Below are 21,695 nucleotides of genomic sequence, written 5' to 3'. Positions count from 1 at the left end.
CCATTATAAAACAGAAACCTCAAATAAGTGAAAAGGGAGAGGAAGGAAAATTTTTTCATATGATATCTTTGAAAGATAACCACTGTTAATATTTGGTAGCTATCCTTATGTAGATAAACATTTTTAAAAAATAGTCTTACTTATAATTGAATAGAAAATAACTTTTCTCATACACCCTACTTTTATTTTTAAAGATAAACTCTCTTTTGTACAAAAGGTAATCATTTCCATAACATCAATTGCAAAAGTCACAAAAGGGAGGAACTTCCCTGGTGGTCCAATGGCTGACTCTGTGCCCCCAATGCAGGGGGACTGTGTTCAGTCCCTTACCAGGGAACTAGATCCTACATCCACAACTTCAAGATTCCACATGCTGCAACAAAGATCGAAGATGCCATGTGATGCAACTAAGACCCCACACAGCTAAGCAAATAAAATATTTTAAAAGGACACCAAAGGGTATTATTAAAAGCTTCTTCCATACTTCCCAGATATAACGTATGTATTTAGAACTGTGTGTGTGTGTGTGTGTGTGTGTGTATTTCCTCCAAATAAATGGTTCAGTTCAGTTCAGTTCAGTCACTCAGTCATGTCTGACTCTTTGCAACCCCATGAATCACAGCACGCCAGGCCTCCCTGTCCATCACCAACTCCCGGAGTTCACTCAGACTCGTGTCCATTGAGTCAGTGATGCCATCCAGCCATCTCATCCTCTGTCGTCCCCTTCTCCTCCTGCCCCCAAACCCTCCCAGCATCAGAGTCTTTTCCAATGAGTCAACTCTTTGCATGAGGTGGCCAAAGTACTGGAGATTTTAGCATCATTCCTTCCAAAGGAATTCCAGGGCTGATCTCCTTCAGAATGGACTGGTTGGATCTCCTTGCAGTCCAAGGGACTCTCAAGAGTCTTCTCCAACACCACAGTTCAAAAGCATCAATTCTTCAGCACTCAGCTTTCTTCACAGTCCAACTCTCACATCCATACATGACCACTGGAAAAAACATAGCCTTGACTAGACGGACCTTTGTTGGCAAAGCAATGTCTCTGTTTTTCAATATGCTGTCTAGGTTGGTCATAACTTTTCTTCCAAGGAGTAAGCGTCTTTTAATTTCATGGCTGCAGTCACCATCTGCAGTGATTTTGGAGCCCCCCCAAAATAAAGTCTGACACTGTTTCCACTGTTTCCCCATCTATTTCCCATGAAATGATGGGACCAGATGCCATGATCTTCGTTTCGTGAATGTTGAGCTTTAAGCCAACTTTTTCACATAGATGGTAGCACACCTTAAACATCATTCAGCATCTTGTTTCCTTATAACAGATCTTAGTGATCCATTACATTTCAGTTCGCTGAAATTGTCAGTACTTTTGCTAAGTGGCAAGAACTTCTGAACGTTTCCCAAGTGGCTCGGTGGTAAAGAATCCACTTGTCAATGCAGGAGATGTGGGTTCAATCCCTGGGTTGGGAAAATCCCCTGGAGAAGGAAAAGGCAACCCACACCAGTATTCTTGCTTGGGAAATCTCACGGACAAAGGAGCCTGGTGGGCTACAGTCCATGGGGTCACAAAAGAGTTGGACATGATTTAGCAACTAAACAACAACAACAAGAACTACTGAAGTCCAAGATATCTTTTTTGGGAGTAAGACCATTAAGACAAGCAATTAAAGAGAAGCTGATACCTTTTGAATGAGACTCAGAATTGTTAATATGAAGAAGACAGAGAACGGAGATTAGAGAGAGACCAAGAATTTGAAGAGGATGGTGGGGAACTGGCCAGAGGCTGGGGAATGGTGGGTGTGAAGTTGCTAAGTTCTAGCTGGGAAGAGAGACTGCTGGGAGAAGCGGAGTCGTTGAGGTCAGTGACAAGAGATGGGAAGGGAAAGAGAAATTCATGGAGGAAAATGAGAAAGAACTATTGAAATCTTAAAGAATCTCTGGTTTGGTTCTACTTTGCAGGTGTAAAGGAGAAATTTCTGCCTAGCTGCAACCCCCAACTTATGCTTCAGAGCACCTCCTCATGGCCAACGTACCCCAGTTGCTGTCCTAGTTGGTTTTGCCTTCTGCACTCCCCCTTGGCACAGCAGGGCTGCCCTGATGTGAGGGACTCTCAGGGCCATGCCACACCTGTTCTGTGCGGCTGTGCTTGAGGTGACTTCTTTATCAAAGTTGGGACAGACGCCAGGAGCAAATCAACCTCCCCTTCTCTGAGACACTTTTCCTGTTCTCTCTCAGGGGATTCAGAACATTTTCTCAGTATCTTTCCTAGTAGAGTACTGGAGCTTCCACTTCTCATAGATGCTCTGTTCTTGGCTTAGTAGTGGGAAGTTTTGGGAACTACTCTCTGCTTTCTGGGAGTCTTCCCTGGCGGCTCAGCAGTAAAGAATCCACCTGCCTCTTGGAGAAGGAAATGGCAACCCACTCCAGTATTCTTGCCTGGGAAATCCTATGGACAGAAGGAGCCTGGTGAACTACAGTCCATAGTGTTGCAAAGAGCTGGACACGACTGAGCGACAAAAGAACAACAGGAAGGAAGTTCTACAGTAGAAATCATGCCAGACTGAACACCCAAAGAACCAGCTTCCGATTCCTGGCTTGGTTGTCACTGGCCATGTGGATTTAGGAAGCCATGTCACCCCTCTGGGGCCTTAGATATCTTAAAAAAAAAAAAAAAGAGGAATCTGCCTGCCAATGCAGGAGACATGGGTTCGATCCCTGGGTCAGGAAGATCCCCTGGAGAAGGAAATGGCAACCCACTCCAGCATTCTTGCCTGGGAAATCCCATGGACAGAGGATTCTGCTGGGCTACAGTCCATGGGGTCATAAAAGAGATGGATATGACTGAGCATGAGTGTGCACACACATGCACACACACACACACAGCTTTCTGAGGGAACAGGTCCTCTGCCAATCTTCTGATGGGGCAAGGCTTGACTTGTGTTATTATTCTTGGGCTGGGGATTCCAACTTACTCCCAGTAATGCACTGAAGTTGGATCAATGTATTTGTCTCCTATATACAAGTAGGGTTTTATCTTGTCCAATAATAAAATAGTTCTGAGGACACACTCTATGTTGAAAATATATTGAGTAGCTAGAAATAATGAGGAGATAGAAATGTGGTCAGGTTCCCAGGCTAGCACAGAAAAGTTTATTTAACCAGAATGAAGGCAGAGTCTATGTTATGAGAAGTACAGATCAGAACCACTAGGTGTAGCAATACTTTCAGGGGAAACGTCGTCAGAGGTTCCTGACAGGTCTAAATGGAAGAGCAGATTGGTCCAGTTCCAAGCTGTAGGTGGAGTCCATGTGGGCAGAGAGTGGAATTCTAGGGTTGGAAAATACAGCCTTTATAGGGAAGTGGGAAACCTTAGGAAGGAGAAACCCGTATTGGGTTTGGAACTGAGTGGCTGCGGTGGGCGTGAAGGAGTTGATAAGCCTCTTCTGTGGAGAGGAGGAGCTCCTTGCCTCTTCCCTTCTCATCCTTCTCATCAGGGAGCTTCTGTGTGTGATAAGCAGACTGAAACCCTTAGGGGAAGAGAGCAAGTGGAGGGAAGGAGGAGGAGGAGAGGCAGCTGAAATGTTTGGAGTCTTTATTTACAGAACAGGCCTTCTCTTCTTGCTGGTAGATGCTGTTGCCTCCTGAGCGAGGGTTTTCCTGCCCCTAAAGTCCCTTCTCTTCTTGCAGAGACACTCTGCCCTGCTCTGACCTGGGAAAGACAAGAAGGTACAGTCAGGACTTGGGAAGGGAGACTGATAAAAGACAGAAGTGTGTCACTGAAGCAGAGTCACAATTCACAGCAGGGTCTTGGGTACCTGAGGGGGGAGGGGGTAAGGGAGGAGCCCCGTGGGCCAGGGGGAGGCAGTATCTGGAGCACACATGGGAGGGCCAAGTTGGGGGAGTGTTATTTGCATTTTTACGCTTTTTCATGGCTAAAAATGAATAACCTTTCTTTCAAGATGAAGAGTCTCCCAGTGACTAGAGAAACAGAGTTCCACTTAGGAAAAAGAGCCTTGGGGGTTAACATATAAACCCATTCTATTGGATTAAGTAACAATACCATGGCCATTATTTTTAGATAAAGAAAATATACCCCAAGATGACTAATTCTTGTGGTGGTAAATGCTAAAGGAAATGGTTCTGTTGTTACACCCATGACTGTTCCAGTGCCCTGGTCTTGGCCAGGAACAGGTGTGCTCTTCAATGGGTGTCTGTCATATGCTCAGTATGACATCGACCACATCATTTTCCCATCTGCAGACTCGGCCACCACATCCTGATCTTGAAAATCTGAAACATAAACTGAACTAGGCTCCTTTTTAGGACTCTATTCTTAGTGACTTATGTGAATTCACTTCTTGCCTAAAATTTCCACACACTTCAGAAGATTTTTCCACACATGTTTTTGCTTCTCCTTGAGAAAACGAAACGAATAAACCAAGACCTTGAGATCACATGATATTTTATATGCACACAGGCAAAAGTATTTGTTTCATGTATTTAAGTAGCTCTTTTATTCAGAAAACAATTACCACCATGCCAGTCACACACACACATACACACATATATATATATATATATATGTGTATGTGTGTATGTGATTTTAGGTTTTTCTCATTAGTGCTTTTAATTAGGGGATGTTTTAGCTAAATGGTTTATTATTATTATGTTTTTTTACCCTATCCCCAGCAAAATGGTTTTGAAGTCAGTCTTCCTGGGTTAAATTTCTAGCTAAAATTATTAGCTCTGTGTCCTTAAAACCTAAATAACCTCTCTGTCTCTGTTTCCTCCTGTCTAAATATGGCTAACATGGACCCAGTTGGCAGGATTAAATGAGTTAACACATTTAAAGATCTGAGAACAGATTTTAGAATACAGTAAGTGGGCTGAAATTCCAGTACTTTGGCCACCTCATGCGAAGAGTTGACTCATTGGAAAAGACTCTGATGCTGGGAGGGATTGGGGGCAGGAGGAAAAGGGGACGACCGAGGATGAGATGGCTGGATGGCATCACTGACTTGATGGATGTGTGTCTGAGTGAACTCCGGGAGTTGGTGATGGACAGGGAGGCCTGGCGTGCTGCGATTCATGGGGTCACAAAGAGTCGGACATGACTGAGTGACTGAACTGAACTGAAGTGCTCATTAAGTCTTAGTAGCTGTTATTTAAGCCCAAATAGTTCAATAGAATGAAAATGACTTGGTACAGTGGCAATATAACAAGCTTTAAACCAGGAAGATCTGGATTTTCATCTTTAAATCCTGGTCCTTAAGTGATCTAGAAAATTATTTAACATTTTTTTGAGCTTCAATTTTCTTATTTGTAAAACAGGAATAATGATATCTACTTTGTGAATGTTACTGTGAGTCTTAAATAAGTAAATAATTCATGTCATAGATATTCTAGTTTCAGCAATATATACCTAAATAAGTAGATTTATTAGTATTAAATCTTGACCCTTGAGTACACTTTAAAAAATATTCTCTGTAATGAAATGTGAACTAGGCAGAAAGCACTTTGGCAAAAGCAGAACTGATGTCTCCAGGAAAAACACTTGAGTGACTGAGCTGTGGGCTGAACTTGTCTCAGGAAACACCATTTTCTCCCCTGAAAGAACAATGGATAAACTATGGCTATGCAGGTTTGGAATTTTAGCAGATATTTTCTTGAAAAAGAATGCAATGTGCCACTCAAGGAAACAATTGACAGTATATGAAGCCAATGACAAAATTTAAGTTTACAAACAAAAATTAAAAACTTTGAAAACTGTATCCACTAATTATGAAATATGTCAGCATTTCCAACGGGCACATAATTCCGTGGACCAATATTTTTTTTTTCAAATGACTGGTATATAATGTTAGAAAATCATACATGAGCAAGATATACATTCAAAGTATAAGTTACCTTATACCTGTCAGAATGGCTATTATCAAGAAGATAAGAAATAACGTGGAGATTAACCCAAGGAAGACATATAAATGGCCAAAAAGCACATGAAAAGATGCTCAACATCACTATCAGAGAAATGAACATCAAAACCACAATGAGGTATCATCTTATACCATCAGAATGGCCATCATCAAAAAGTCTACAAACAATAAATGCTTGAGAAGGTGTAGCAAAAAGGGAACTCTTTTACACTGTTGGTGGGAATGCAAATTGGTACAACTGCTATGGAGAACAATATGGAGATTCCTTAAAAAAATAAAAATAGAACTACCATATGGGAATATAAACTGGTGCAGTCACTATGGAAAACAGTACAGAAGTTCCTCAGAAAACTGAAAATAGAATTACCACATGATCAGCAATGCTACTTCTGGGCATAGAAAGAGAAAGAGAAATCGCTCAGTCGTGTCTGACACTTGGACTGTAGTTGACCAGCCTCCTCCATCCATGGAATTTTCCAGACAAGAATACTGGAGTGGGTTGCCATTTCCTCCTCCAGGGGATATTCCCAACCCAGAGATCGAACCCAGGTCTCCCATACTGTAGGCAGACTCTTTACCATCTGAGCCACCAGGGAAGCCTGACTTTTGGGCATATATCCAGACAAAAACTTTAATTCAAAAAGATTCATGCACCCTATTTTCATAGAAGCACTATTCAAAATAGCCAAGGCATGGAAGCAACCTAAATGTCCATCAACAGATGAATGGATAAAGAAAAGGTGGTACATATATACAATGGAATACTACTTAGTTATAAAAAAGAATAAAATAATGCCATTTGCAGCAACATGGAAGCAACTAGACATTATCATACTAGGTGAAGTAAGTCAGAAAGAGAAAGACAAATACCACATGATATCCTCTATATGTGGAATCTGAACTAAGCCACAAATGAATCTATCTATGAAACAGAAACAGAATCATGGACATAGAGAGTAGACTGGTAGGTTGCCAAGGGGAAGGTGGAGTAGTACTTTGGGATTAGCAGATGCAAATTTTATATATAGACTGGACAAACAACAAGGTCCTACTGTATAGCACAGGGAACTATATACAATATCCTGTGATAAACCATAAAGGAAAATAATGTGAAAAGATGTATAACTGAGTCACTTTGTTGTATAGCAATAATTAACACAAAACTGTAAATCAATTATACTTCAATAAAAAAAAACCAACTACCATAAGATTCAATAATCCCACTCCTGGGCATATATCCAGAGAAAACCATAATATGAAAAGATACATGCATTCCAACATTCACTGGAGCACTATTTGCAATGGCCAAGTTATGGAAACAACCAAAATGTCCATTGACAGAGGAATGGATAAAGAAGCTATGGTACATATATACAGTGGAATACTACTTAGCTATAAAAAGGATGATATAATGCCATTTGCAGCAACATGGATGAATCTAGATATTATCATACTAAGGTGAACTAAGTCAGGCAGAGAAAGACAAGTATACGGTATCACTCGTATGTGGAATCTAATTTTAAAAAGTAATACAAATGAACTTATTCACAAAACAGAAACAGACTTACGGATATTGAAAACAAACTTATGTTACCAAAGGGGAAATGTTGGGGGGAAGGATAAATCAGGAGATTGGGATGAACCCACACACTACTATATATGAGACAGATAAACAACATGGCACAGGGAACTCAACTCAATATTCTGTGGTAATCTATATGAGAAAAGAATCTAAAACAGAATGGATATATGTATATGTATAAGTGAATCATTTTGCTGTACATTTGAAACTAATACAACATTGTAAGTCAGTTCAGTTCAGTCGCTCAGTCGTGTCCGACTCTTTGCGACCCCATGAATCGCAGCACGCCAGGCCTCCCTGTCCATCACTAACTCCCGGAGTTCACTCAGACTCACGTCCGTCGAGTCCGTGATGCCATCCAGCCATCTCATCCTCTGTCGTCCCCTTCTCCTCCTGCCCCCAATCCCTCCCAGCATCAGAGTCTTTTCCAATGAGTCAACTCTTCGCATGAGGTGGCCAAAGTACTGGAGTTTCAGCCTCAGCATCACTGTAATCCAATTTAAAAAGAGAAATAAAGTGGAGAAAATGGGACACTCATGTCCTGTTGGTGGGAATATAAATTGTGACAGCTACTGTGGAAACAGTATGGGGGTTCCTCATAAAATTAAAAATAGATCTACTGTATGACTCAGCAATTCCACCACCGGGTACCTATGTGAAGAAAATAAAAACACTAAAACATGTATGCACTAAGTGTCCATTAATGAAGGAGTGAATAAAGAATACACGCATGCATGCACACAACAGAGCACTACTCAGCCATAAAAAAGAATAAAATCTTGCCATTTGTGACAACATGAATGGAATTTCAGGGTATTATGCTAAGTGTGATAAGTCAGAGAAAGACAAATATCACATGATTTCATTTATATGTGGAATCCAAAAAAAAAAAAAAAATCCAGACTTAAAGAGAGCAGCCTGGTGGTTGACAGGGTGGCAAAATGAATGAAGAAGATCAAGAAATACAAATTTCCATCTTAACTATGGCAATCCGACAGGAAGTAAAAGGTACCCAGATTGGAAAGAAAGAGGTAAAACTATCACTATTTGCAGATGACATGATACTCTACATAGAGAACCCAAAAGACTACACAGAAAAATGTTAGAATTAATAAATGAATTCAGCAAGGTAGCAGGGTACAGAAATGTGTTGTATTTCTTTACACTAACAATGAAATATTAGGAAGAGAAAGTTAAAAAAAAAATTTAAATTGTATCAAAAATAAAATACCTAGGAACAAATAATGCCAAGGAGGTGAAAGACCTATATGTTGAAAACTATAAAACACTGATAAAGGAATTTGAAGATGCTTCAAAAAATGGAAATCTATACCATGCTCTTGATTTGCAAGAATTAATATTGTTAAAATGGTATACTATCCAAAGGAATCTACAGATTCAAGGTGATCCTTATCTAAATATCCATGACATTTTTCATAGAACTAGAACAAAAATACTAACATTTATATGGAACCACAAAAGACCCAGAATTTCAGAACAATCCTGAGGAAAAAGAACAAAGCTGGAGGCATACCCCTTCCAAACTTCAAACAATACAACAAAGCTACAATAATCAAAAGAGTGTGGTGTTAGAATAATAACGATATATATATATATATATATATATATATATATATATATATATATATATATGTCAGTGGAACAGAACAGAGTCCAGAAATAAACCCACACAGCCAGGTCAATTAATCCTGGACAAAGGAGGCAAGTATATACTACAGAGAAAAGACAGTCTCTTCAGCAAGTGGTGTTGGAAAAGCTGGACAGCTACGTGAAAACCAATGAAATGAGAATATTCCCATACACCATATACAAAAACAAATTGAAAATGGCTTAAAGACTTAATTAAATATAAGACATGACACCATAAAACTCCTAGAATAAAACACTGGTGAACCATTCTCTCACATAAATATTTTCTTATTTACATCAGTCTACCAAAGCAAAAGAAATAAAAGCAAAAATAAACAAGTGGGACCTAATCAAACATAAAAGATTCTGCACAGCAAAGGAAACCATCAACAAAATGAAAAGACAACTTATATAATAGGAGAAAATCTTTGCAAAGTATGTGACTGACAAGAGGTTAATATTCAAAATATAAAAACAGCTTGTATAACTCAATATAAAAAAGCCCTAGTTAAAAATGGGCAGAAACTTTAAATGGACATTTCTCCAAAGAAGACATATAAATGTCCAGCAGGCAAATGAAAAGATGCTCAATATCCTTAATTACTGCTGCTGCTGCTAAGTCGCTTCAGTCGTGTCCAACTCTGTGTGACCCCATAGACGGCAGCCCACGAGGCTCCTCTGTCCCTGGGATTCTCCAGGCAAGAATACTGGAGTGGGTTGCCGTCCTTAATTACTACAGAAATGCAAACCAAAACTATAATGAGGTATTACCTCACACTGGTCAGAATGGCTATCATCAAAAAATATACAAATAAAATTTCTAGAGAGGGTGTGGAGAAAAGAGACTCCTCTTGCACTGCTGGTGGGAATGTAAGTTGGTACAGATGCTATGGAGAACAGTATGGAGGTTCCTTAAAACACTAAAAATAGAGCTACCATATGATTCAGCCATTCAACTCCTGAGCATATATCTGGAAAAAACAAAAACTCTAATTTGAAAAGATACATGCACCTCAACATTCACAGCAGCACTATGTTACGCAGCTATAAAAAAAGAAATGAAATGTTGCCATCTGCAGTAACATGGTTGGACCTAGAGAATATCATACTAGGTGAAGTAAGTCAGACAAAGGCAAATATTATAAGATATGTGGAATCTAAAAAATAATACAAATGAATCTATATACAAAACAGAAAAAGACTCACAGACGTAGAAAATAAACTTATGGTTAACAAAGGGAAGCAGGGGGATAAATCAGGAGTATAGGATTAACAAACACAAAATACTCTACAGAAAACAGATAAGCAACAATGATTTACTGTATAGCAAAGGGAACTGTATTTGGTATCTTATAATAATCTGTCATGGAAAATAATTTGAAAATATATATATAACTGAATCACTTTGCTGTACACCTGAAACTAAGACAACATTGTAAGTCAACTATACTTCAATTAAAAAAAAGAAATGCAAACTTCCAGTTATAAAATAGATAAGTCATGATATAAAGTACAACATGGGGAATATAGTCATAATACTGTGTTAACTATGGTGACAGATGGTAAACAGACTTATTGCAGTGGTCCTTTTGCAATATATACAAATGTCAAATCATTATGTTATACACTTGAAACCAATATAATATGGTATGTTGATTATACTTCAATAAAAATGAAAAAAAGTCCAACGTATAAGATAGCCCAATGGATTTTAATATAACAGAATATGAAAAGTTCACTAATAGGTTCTAGATTCCATATTACAACCTTTAAGAAATTATTACTTGTTGAGTTTTGCTGTCATGTCAAAGGATATCCATAATTATCTGATAAGTCTATTAAAATACTTTTTCTTCTTTCAACTGCCTATTTCCGAAAAGCTGAATTTTCTTCATATAAATCAAGTTGAACTCTTTAACCAAAAAGACTTATCCTAACTGATTAAATTGCAGAATCTAGTTGTCTTCTATAAGGCAACATTAAAGAGATTCGTAAAGGTAGAAAATAACTTTAGTATTCTCATTAGTATTTTTGGAAAAAAAATTTTTCTTCAAAACTATGTCATTCATGGGTCTATAACTGTCATTCTTAAATGAGTTAATAACTATTAAATTTATTTTTAGTAATAATTTCTATTGTGTAAAATATCAGTGTGTGCATGCTAAGTCGCTTCAGTCGTGTCTGACTCTGTGCGACCTCATGGACTAGAGCCAGCCAGGCTCCTCTGTCCAGGGGATTCTCCAGGCAAGAGTACTGGAGTGGGTTACCACTGCCTCCTCCAGGAAATATTAGTATAACCCATCTAATAACAAAAACTCTCTGGCATCCTTCACACTTTTTAAGTGTATAAAGGGATCCTGTCACCAAAAAATTGAGAACTACTGCTATAGACCATGATTTCTGCACACCAGAATAGCTGAACACTAGAATCACCTGAGGCACTCTTAAAAAATATCAATGCCTGACTCCACCCCAGTAACTTAAATCAGAATTTGAGTTGGGAGCCTGGACATTGATATGTGTGTGTGTGTGTGTATATATATGTCTATATATATATATATATATATATTTTTTTTTAAGCTTGTTGTTGACACTAATGTACATCCAGGGCTGACAATTATTGTCCTAGTGCACTGTTTTCTAAATTTGCCCAATCCTAAGTATTATCTGAGATGGTTGTTAAATTTCCTAGGTCCTTCCCTAGGTGTATGAACCAAATCTCTGGGGAAACGGGCTGGAACATCTGTCTGTGTAATAAACATTTCTGATGATTTTTTTTCAAATTTATTTATTTGGCTACACTAGGTATTAGTTGTAACATGCAAACTCTTAATTGCAACATATGGGATCTAGTTCCCTGACCAGGGAAGGAACCTGGGTCCCCTGAATTGGGGGCATGGAAGCTTAGCCACTGGACTACCAGGGAAGTCACTCCAACAATTCTTAGAATAAGATGACTTTGGGAAACATTGCACCATTTCCTTCCCAACCTCCTCATGGGGGCTAGCTAAAGTGTTAGTTGCTAACAAAGGCATTACTCAACAAACCCAACCCACAAAGTTTGCAGTATACACTTTAAAACTTCCCCTGGGAAATTACCCATTCATATGAGATTCTGAATGCAGAAATGACTTTAAATTTTAAAGGAATAAAAACAATATAGTGAATGATTTGACAAGGTATTATTCTTACAGGGAGGAACTTTTTTCCAGGATACTCAAGTTTCACAGTTTGGTGGCAAGTACTTTGTATACCAGGGTTAGGAAAGTGAATTTTGCATTAAGCAACTGACTCCTCAGCCCACTTGTTCAGAAGGACCTAAGTCAGAGGACTGGCAAGAACCAGTCTTTCTTGATTTGATTGTCTTGGACCTAGGATAAAAGCTTTGTAAATACTATAGTTTCATTTCCTCCTGAATTGTAAGAAGGCAAAAAGATTCAAGGAGGGGGTCAACTGGGTTACCCTGGAGTGCTGATCAGAAAATGGTTTATGGGAATCATAGTGGAGAAGTGAAACTTGCCTGAGAATACACCCTCAAATTCCTACGTTTTATCTTTGGGTAAAACAGGAAGAAAAGTACTGCCAACATTCAATAGTAATTTCCTGTCTGTAGCACCACAGTCATTCCTTTTCCTGGTCAAAGAAATGGAGAAATCACTCTACTACCAGTGCGTGGAGGCACAGATAGAGCCTTGTTTTTTATGTACTAAATGCATAATGCCTGGCTCATAACAAATGCTTGATAAAAATAGGGGTCCTTTGTCTAGAGCTCAATGTTAAAAAGGTACAAAGGTATTAATAATTCTACACAGAACATTTCTTTTATGTAACTTGTTTTCAACAAGGTTCATGCTGAAAACTTGTAAAATCCTTTAAGAAAAACTTAGCTCATCCAGAAAAGATTACCATCGAGGTGAAAATCTGTCCTCTGGGGAGTAGAGGTGAGGGGGTAAGGGGAGGAAACTTTTCCCTATATAGCTCTTTACTGTTATATTTTTTAAACCATGAGCAGATGGTTTACAGACACTTTTTAAAATGAGGTTAAGTATTTTTTGAAAAATCCTTTTATTTATTTATTTATTTTTGGCTGTGCTGTGTCTTCATTGCTGCGTGGGCTTTTCTCTAGTTGGGGAGAGCAGGAGCTATTCTCCCGTTGCGGTGCACAGGCTTCTCATTGTGGGGGTTTCTCTTGCCGCAGAGCACAGGCTCTAGGGTGCATGGGTTCAGCAGTTGTGGTGCATGGGCTTAGTTGCTCCATGGCATGTGGGATCTTCCTGGATCAGGGATCGAACCCATGTCTCCTGCACTGGTAGGCGGATTCTTTACCACTGAGCCACTAGGGAAGCCCAAGAAGCTTAAGTATTGAATTAGATAATCATATAAGTGGAGACTTCTCAGTGGCCGTGGAGGCCCTTCTCTCCTCTTTAATCCCAACACTCAGAATAGGTCCATCTTCCTCTTCACTGTTATCTACAGGTGGAAGTATTAGAAAGTCCACAATTCTCTTCTTCCATCCAGAGGTAGAATTATTTGAATATGAGTTGGCCATATGATTTACTTTGATTAATGGGAGGTATTTTGATCAATGGGATGTTAGCAAATCATTAGATTCATTAGAAAAGCCCCTGATGCTGGGAAAGATTGAAGGCAGGAGGAGAAGGGGACGACAGAGGATGAGATGGTTGGATGGCATCGCTGAGTCAATGGACATGAGTTTGAGCAAGCTCTGGGAGATGGTGAAAGACAGGGAAGCCTGGTGTGCTAAGGTCCATGGGGTTGCAAAGAGTTGGACACAACTGAGCAACTGAACAACAACAATAAATGTTAGCAACTGTTACACAGCAAAGTCTTGAGAAACATTGGTTCACTGGGGCCTGCCACTTTCATGTTCTTGTCACTTGTCCACCTGTTGATGATGACTGACAAGGACCCATTCGCCTTCATTGCCCCTACCAACCCTTGGATATGTTAGCAAAGCCACTTGGGGCCAGTTAGCCTCCATCTGATTCTCCAACTGACCACAGACACATGAGCAATCCCAGATGAGATCAGTTCAGCCTGGCCTGGACCAGTAGAAACCTTCTACAGAACTGTGAACTAAGTAAATGGTTGTTCTTTTAAACCACAAAGTTTCAGTATAGTTTTTTATGCAGCAATTGTAACTGATACAGTCTCTATATTAAGAATTCTCTGTTCTAGTCAAATAGGTCCATTCGATCTCCACAACAAACCATTTCGTCCACCTTTGTTCATACCCTATGAACAGTGCTCCTTACCTTCATTCTGTATACAAGATCTCTCTCTCTTCTTTGACAGTATCCTTAACCCCACCTCTCCATGACCAAGAGCTTCCTTTTCTAAACTCTTGAAATATGCTTTATATCTGTTAAGCATGCCAGTGCTAGTATTTAAATTCTATTGAAAATATTTCTGTAGTTTAACAGAGATTAATGAGAGTTAAAGTAATTTTACAGAAACATGTGGTTTCATTTGTTCCTTTCCAATTTTAGTACTATTTAACTCAATAGTCTTAACTTCTCCGATACTAGTACAATATTTAACAGTTCTTTGAAGCTGAAACTCCAATACTTTGGCCACCTGATGTGAAGAGTTGACTCATTTGAAAAGACCCTGATGCTGGGAAAGATTGAGGGCAGGAGGAGAAGGGGATGACAGAGGATGAGATGGTTGGATGGCATCACCGACTCGATGAACATGGGTTTGGGTGAACTCTGGGAGTTGGTGATGGAAAGGGGGGCCTGGCGTGCTGTGATTCATGGGGTCACACAGAGTTGGACACGACTGAGTGAATGAACTGAACTGAACTGAATTTATCTTTGTATGTATATGTCCAAATTCTGCCGTTGTAACGTTGACTTCTAAAGGCTAGAAACTGTTTCTCATTTCTCTCTTGAAGTGTTCTGTATAAGACCTAGTACATAACACGTAAAGAATCGTGCTCTGCCTTTGGAGGCAGAAAAACCTGGATCCAACAGTTAACTTCTCTGAAAGCAAAACTTTCTTTATTGTAAAAAAATAATTCTACTTAATCTGTAGGGTTATTTTGAGCATTAAATGACCTAAATTAAACTTTGAAACACAATGTGGTCAGTATAAAACACATAGTAGGCATGCTGCACATAAAAACTTTTCCTATTAAAAAAGCCTCCTGTTCTAAGTCAAAGATCTCTCTTGGTAAATGTCATATTGCACTTGAAAGTATGTGGGTAATTTTTGAGTATCTTTTGATATTGATTTCTAACATAATCCCACAGTGATAAGAAAACAGACTCTGCATGATTTCAATACCTTTAGACCATGACATTTTTATACCTTGTTTTACGTCCCTAGGGTACATTCCAGTGTGTCCCAGTTTATAGTCTATGGGAACTTTAACAGAATTTGTATCTACTGTTGTATAAATTTTAATTATGTTTAATTGGTTCATGGTGCTTTTCAGGTCTACTATATCCTTCTACTTTTCTATATATTCATTCTATTATTTTTGAGAGTTTGATACTGAAACTCCAACTAAAAATCTTAATTTATCTACTTAAAAAATCATTGCAATATATAGTGGAACTGTATGTAGCTCTGTTCCGTATTTTCTAAGACTCCTGTAAATGTGTTATGATACTTTCATAATTTTTAAAAAAAGTACAGCAGAGAAGAAATGATCATCCTAGAAGTAATGTTTGAACCCATGTTAAGATGTAGAATACAGGTACCTTAAAATCTGGCTGCTCAAAGTGTGGTCCTATGTGCACAAGCAGCATTGGCATCCACTGGTAGATTGCTAGAAATATAGAATGTCAATCCCCACCCTAAACCTACTGAACGTGGACTTTGACAAGATTCCCAGGTGATTTCTGTACATGCCAAAGCTTGAGAAGCACTGCCATAAAAGATGTTAAAGTAAAGCCAAGATTCATAGATTGACTTGACATGATATCTGGGCAATTAAGTAAATCCACTGGATTAGAGGCCTATCTAACCTCATTATTTGATGTGAATTTCTGATAAAGAGCCCCCAAAAGAAAGTTTGTATCATCATACGCATTATAGGAATTCCTTAAAAAAAGTTGATAGAAGGGATTGCTTTCTTTTCTAAACTTTAAAGACAATGAATTGATTTCTACTAAACATGAATGGAATTTCAACTCCAATACTTTGGCCGCCTCATGCGAAGAGTTGACTCATTGGAAAAGACCCTGATGCTGGGAGGGACTGGGGGCAGGAAGAGAAGGGGACGACTGAGGATAAGATGGCTGGATGGCATCACTGACTAGATGGACATGAGTTTGAGTGAACTCCAGGAGTTGGTAATGGACAGGGAGGCCTGGCGTGCTGCAATTCATGAGGTCGCAAAGAGTTGGACACAAGTGAGCGACTGAACTGAAACATGAATGGGGAGTGACTTGTAGGTTTAATGTTTATCTTGAGTTGTTTTTCATTAGCCTTCAACACCTCATCCTTAGGAATTAAACAGCAAGGGAAAGAGTTACAAAGAATAATATTTGTTGTTGTGACTGGTACCTATAAATTGCTTAAACAAAGCTAACCCTTGAATCTATAATCTAATACACACATTGCTTGAATTTTACTCTATGGGTACAGGAACCAAAGGAAGGCTTGATGTGGCCAGTAGGAGACAGAGATGGAAAATTTCCACCCCAGAAGACTTTCCACTAAGGGAGGAAATCTGGAGACAAAACGGTTCAACGACACTATTTTCACTTCCCTGTTGCTTTGTGAAATAATGTTATTTGGACTGAAGTTTTAGTTTCTTCTCCATAGGCTTCATATGTCCCTGGCCGCCTTTGTAAACATGAGTCAGTATAATGACATGATAAAAATAGAATCAAGGGGGGAAATAAAACTAAGAAGAATTCCAAAGAGAATGTCAGTTTTTTTTAAGTTTAGAACTTCTCTGAGGTACTAGAAACTTCTACATGGCTTCAGAGTGGATAGTCACTCTTCCTTCAGAAATCTACCCAAATTACATAGTTTGGTGGGATTAGAGCTCATAAAGATGATGCAGACTTAATTTTTCTAGGCTCTGGGACCTTTGAGCCAGGATCTAAGAGCTGACAAGACAGCTCTCACGAAGGACTTCTATGAACTTCTAATAACTTCTTGGTGACAGAAATTAAAATTTTGATTAGAAATCTGGGTGTAGAGCAATATTGCTTGCAGATTTCCCTGGTGGTCCAATAGTTACGACTCCACACTTTCAATGTAGGGGGCACGGATTCAATCCCTGGTTTGGAAACTAAGATCCCATATGCTGTGCAACACAGCCAAAAAAAAAAAAAAAAAAACTAAAAATAAAATAAATTGTTTGGGACCTTTGCTTTCCTGGGGGACCTGCCTGCAATGCAGGAGACACAAGTTTGATCCCTGGGTCAGAAAGATCCCCTGGAGAAGGAAATGGCAATCCACTTTCACTCTAGTATTCTTGCCTAGAAAGTTCCATGGACAGAGGAGCCTGTTGGGCTACAGTCCATGGGGTTGCAAAGAGTCAGACACAACTGAGCGACTAATACTTTCACTTTGCCTTCCAGAGCCACCGTTCTAAATCAGTCAGGCTGGGGGAGAAAGATACATTTGGGGAGCTCAAAATCCCTTGGATTTGAAGTTTTATTATGCTCATTCTTTGTATTATAGTTCAGATTATCTAAAAATGCAGAGATAAGGATGCTAAGGAAAATGAAATCCATACCTTATCCACCCCCCCCCCCCGCCACAAGTTTTAACCTATTGATTTAATATAACCTTTTCATCTAATTCAGTCCTAGGCATGAATAAGAAAGAATACTAAGACTCAACTTTGCCTTTTCCTTTCTTCTTTTAAAAATCTGAAAGGCAGACAAAAAAGATAGAGCTGGGTTTAGGGTAAAACTAATGCATGATGGGAACTCCCTGGTGGTCCAGTGGCTAAGACTCCACACTCGCAATGCAGGGGGCCCAGGTTTGATCGCTGGTTAGGGAACTAGATCCCACAGGCCACAACTAAAAAAAAAAAAATCAGGAGTTCTTCAACTAAACATCCTGCATGCCACAACGAAAAACTGAAGATCTTGCATGCCGCTGTTAAGAACCATTGTAGTCAAATAAAACAAACAAACAAAACTAATGCAAGGAAATTGAGACTCTCCACGAATCTGGTTGAGTCTTTGGCCTCCTCATCTGAACAGAAATAAATTGTTACAGAACTAAAGCAGAGTTCAGGCAAATGCTCATTGGTGTGATCTTCAAAGAAGAGGTAAACAAACAACATCAGTCAAATGGAAATTCTCAGTTGCTCAACTCAGGAACAGAAGATTTTTTCTCTTCAACGCCAACTTATGGTAGAGGAAGTGAAGCTTTATTTTGACTTGAGGAGGAAGTATCTCTGTGTCCCGAGACTTGGACATCAGACTAGGGGGAGAGGGATGAGGTTGACAGAGAAAAATATAAAAACTAGGAAAGAGAGGCAGAAGTGTGTGTGTGTGTTGTTGTTGTTGTTTAGTCGGTAAGTCATGTCCAACTTACTGCAACCCCATGGGCTGTAGCCCGCCAGGCTCCTCTGTCCGTGGAACTTTCCAGGCAGGAATACTGGAGCTGGTTGCCATTTCCTTCTCCAGGGGATCTTCCTGACCCAGGGACTGAACCTGAATCTCCTGCGGCTCTTGCATTGGCAGGCGGATTCTTTACCCTCTAAGCCACCAGGGAAGCCCTCAGAAGTATGTAAAGATGGGCAAAAAGAAGCAAGAACTTGTAGCAAAACTCTGTCAAAAGTATTTCCAAGGAAAATTTACTGTAGAGTTAATGATACAGATTTCAACTTTGGTGTTAGAGATTTTGCTAAATCTTTAAGGCAGAGAATGTCAAGTGATAGCAAAGACTGACAGAAAACAGAAGCCAAAATAGTTCACGGTAAGAGCCAGTGAGGATGGGCTATTCCACACATGATACTCGACCTTAAAATAAAACATATGGCATTAAGTTCAATTTGCCCCTTTAACTTACATCATATTTCAATATTGAATAATTTTTCAACTGGAAAAATTACAAAATGCTTCAGAAACTTTACAAATGCAGTAATCATATGATTTGACGCCAAAATGAAAATCTCTCTGAGGTGGAAAATGGGAGTTATTCAAGAGCAAACAGCATCCATTACAATCAATTATATTCTACATAAAAAAATCTCTAGTGCGCAACAAGCCATTACAGCTTCATAGGAATTCAGAATGTTGTACTTAATAAAGCAATTATAATCTGTCATTTCGACCTCAAGATAAGCAGTACTGTCCTGGAGCTTACCTTATGGATTTCTTTGGTATAAATTAGACCCACTGAAGTATAGTGAGAAATTTTTAAATGTCATATTAATTCTACTCTATGGAATATGCAACATGTTCCTAAACTCTCATACGTTCATGTGAATTCTTATAGAATATCAATTAAAATTAATTTGCAGCAGCAATGTACTAAAACTTTATATAATGCTGTAATTGCATCTGCAGGAAAGAGTGATTATAAAAATGCCCAAGATAAAGTGTGAAAAATGAATGTGGAAAGCTAGAATCATGTTTTTAGAGATGTTACAAGTTATACGTTATTACGAAAAAGTTGACCTTTATACCATTATGTACTATCAGAAGGGTGCCAGGGCTTTTGTTTTGCTCAGTTTTTCTGGAAGCACAGATCAAATTCAGTTTTAAATTGCTCTGGTCTATTGAATCAACTTAACAGGCACTGCTGACTAATTGTAGAGATCAGGAATAAGACTGAATTAGAAAGGACTTTGAGGACTTCCTGGTGGCTCAGTGCTAAAGCACCTGTCTGCTAAAGCAGGAGACACAGGTTCTAACTCTGGTCCATTCTGGGAGATCCCGCATGCCACGGGGCAACTAAGTCCATGTGCTGCCACTGTTGAGCCTGTGCTCTAGAGTCCAGGAGCTGCAGCTGCTTAAGCCTGCACAGCTAGAGTCTGTTTTCCACAACAAGAGAAGCCACCACAATGAGCATCCGATATAGCACATCTAAAGAGTAGCCCCCACTCGCCACAACCAGAGAAAAAGCCTGCTCAGCAATGAAGACCCAGCACAGTGAAAAATATAAACAAATAGAAATGACTTTGAGGTACTGCGCTTGGGCAATGCTATAAAGGTAAGTAAGGATATGAATTTTGGGGTCAAAATATGAAAGGTTTGGGGACTTCCTTGGTGATCCAGTAGTTAATCTTACAGTGCAGGGGGTGCAGGTATGATCCCTGCTCAGGGAACTAAGATCCCACATACCTCATAGCAAAACAAAACAAAACCAAAGCACAAAATAGAAGCCACTTGTAACAAATTCAACAAAAACTTTTTTTAAAAATGGTACACATCAAAAAAAATGATGAAAGATTTGGCCTTATTTATGTGAGGCAGTCAGAGATGCAAAGTGAAAATCTGGGGGTCATGAGAGAAAGACATTGGGATGGAGATATAGATTCCCAGGTCATCCAAAGATAATAGAAAGTTTGGCAAGCTTTGAGTTTATCAAGATAAGACACTGTGGCGGCGGGGGAGGGGGGGCGGGGGTGGGGAAAGCAAGAATTTCAGTTCTAGGAAATAGATGGTTGATAGGAAACCAAAGAGCTTTGAAAGGAGAAAGTGAAGAGAGAGAATAATTAGCAGTGTGCAATGAGACCACATCCACTGGGTGGTAGAAGGGAAACCTCCCTAAAAGAGAGGTGGCATCAATAAAGAACTGAGTAAATATATTATTATTGGAACAGATATGTGTTGGAAGTCAGTGAAGCTACTAAAATGGATGAGGTCAACCTGCATGACACTGAAAAGTTTGCACATAAAAGACAAGGGACAAAAGAGCATACATAGCATCCTACTATTTGCATACAAAAGAGGACAGATGTAATCATTGAATTGATACATGAGAAACTGAAGATCACAGTTGCTACTCGGGAGTGTCCTGGGAGCTGGAGATCAGATGAAGAGAGAGGTTGATCTTCACTGTATACATTTTTGTGTCCTTTATAATTTCTGTCATGCAGATGAATTTTTAAAAAACAAACTATTAAAACAGAGGTAAGTGAATAACATTGGATACTGTAAAATATCAAAGAGGCTTAGGCTGAAATAATGGTCATTAGACTTGACGACTCAGGGGCCTTGGGAACTCTGAGAAAGTAGGTTCAGTCTGGTCATTTGATGCTAAAAGAGAAAACTGTATTGTAAATGGCTGGAGAGCACACTTCAGGAAGACAAAGAATTTAAACTGAAAGAGTTGAAGTTTGATGGAATAAATTTGGGAACTGATCAGTTGTGTGTATGTGCATATATACATACACATATATATTTGATGTCTACATACATACTATTCTCTAGTTATGGGAAAGGCAATAATGGCTCTTATCTGGAACTGGCAATTGGCAAGTAGAACATGACAGAAAGACTAAATGTTAAGGAAGAAAAGTGCTGGGAAGAGCACTTAGAAGTGAGTAGAGAGTGGACAGGGGAAATCATGAGCATTGGGGGTGA

General features: G+C 39.1%; 1 long non-coding RNA gene across 1 annotated transcript in view; it reads right to left on the bottom strand.

The window, feature by feature from the left end:
• Window positions 1-3,119: 3,119 nt before the first annotated feature.
• The window catches only part of LOC121818180 (uncharacterized), a 24,823-nt gene continuing 6,247 nt past the window's right edge, over window positions 3,120-21,695 (bottom strand). The window contains exon 2 of the long non-coding RNA XR_009598849.1: window positions 3,120-3,706. This is a non-coding gene — a long non-coding RNA (uncharacterized LOC121818180). The remainder of the gene's footprint in view (window positions 3,707-21,695) is intronic.

The sequence above is a fragment of the Ovis aries genome, chromosome X (assembly GCF_016772045.2).
Source record: "Ovis aries strain OAR_USU_Benz2616 breed Rambouillet chromosome X, ARS-UI_Ramb_v3.0, whole genome shotgun sequence".
NCBI lineage: Eukaryota > Metazoa > Chordata > Mammalia > Artiodactyla > Bovidae > Ovis > Ovis aries.
The sequence above is the reverse complement of the archived record's forward strand: the minus strand, read 5'-3'. Positions and strand labels throughout refer to the sequence as shown.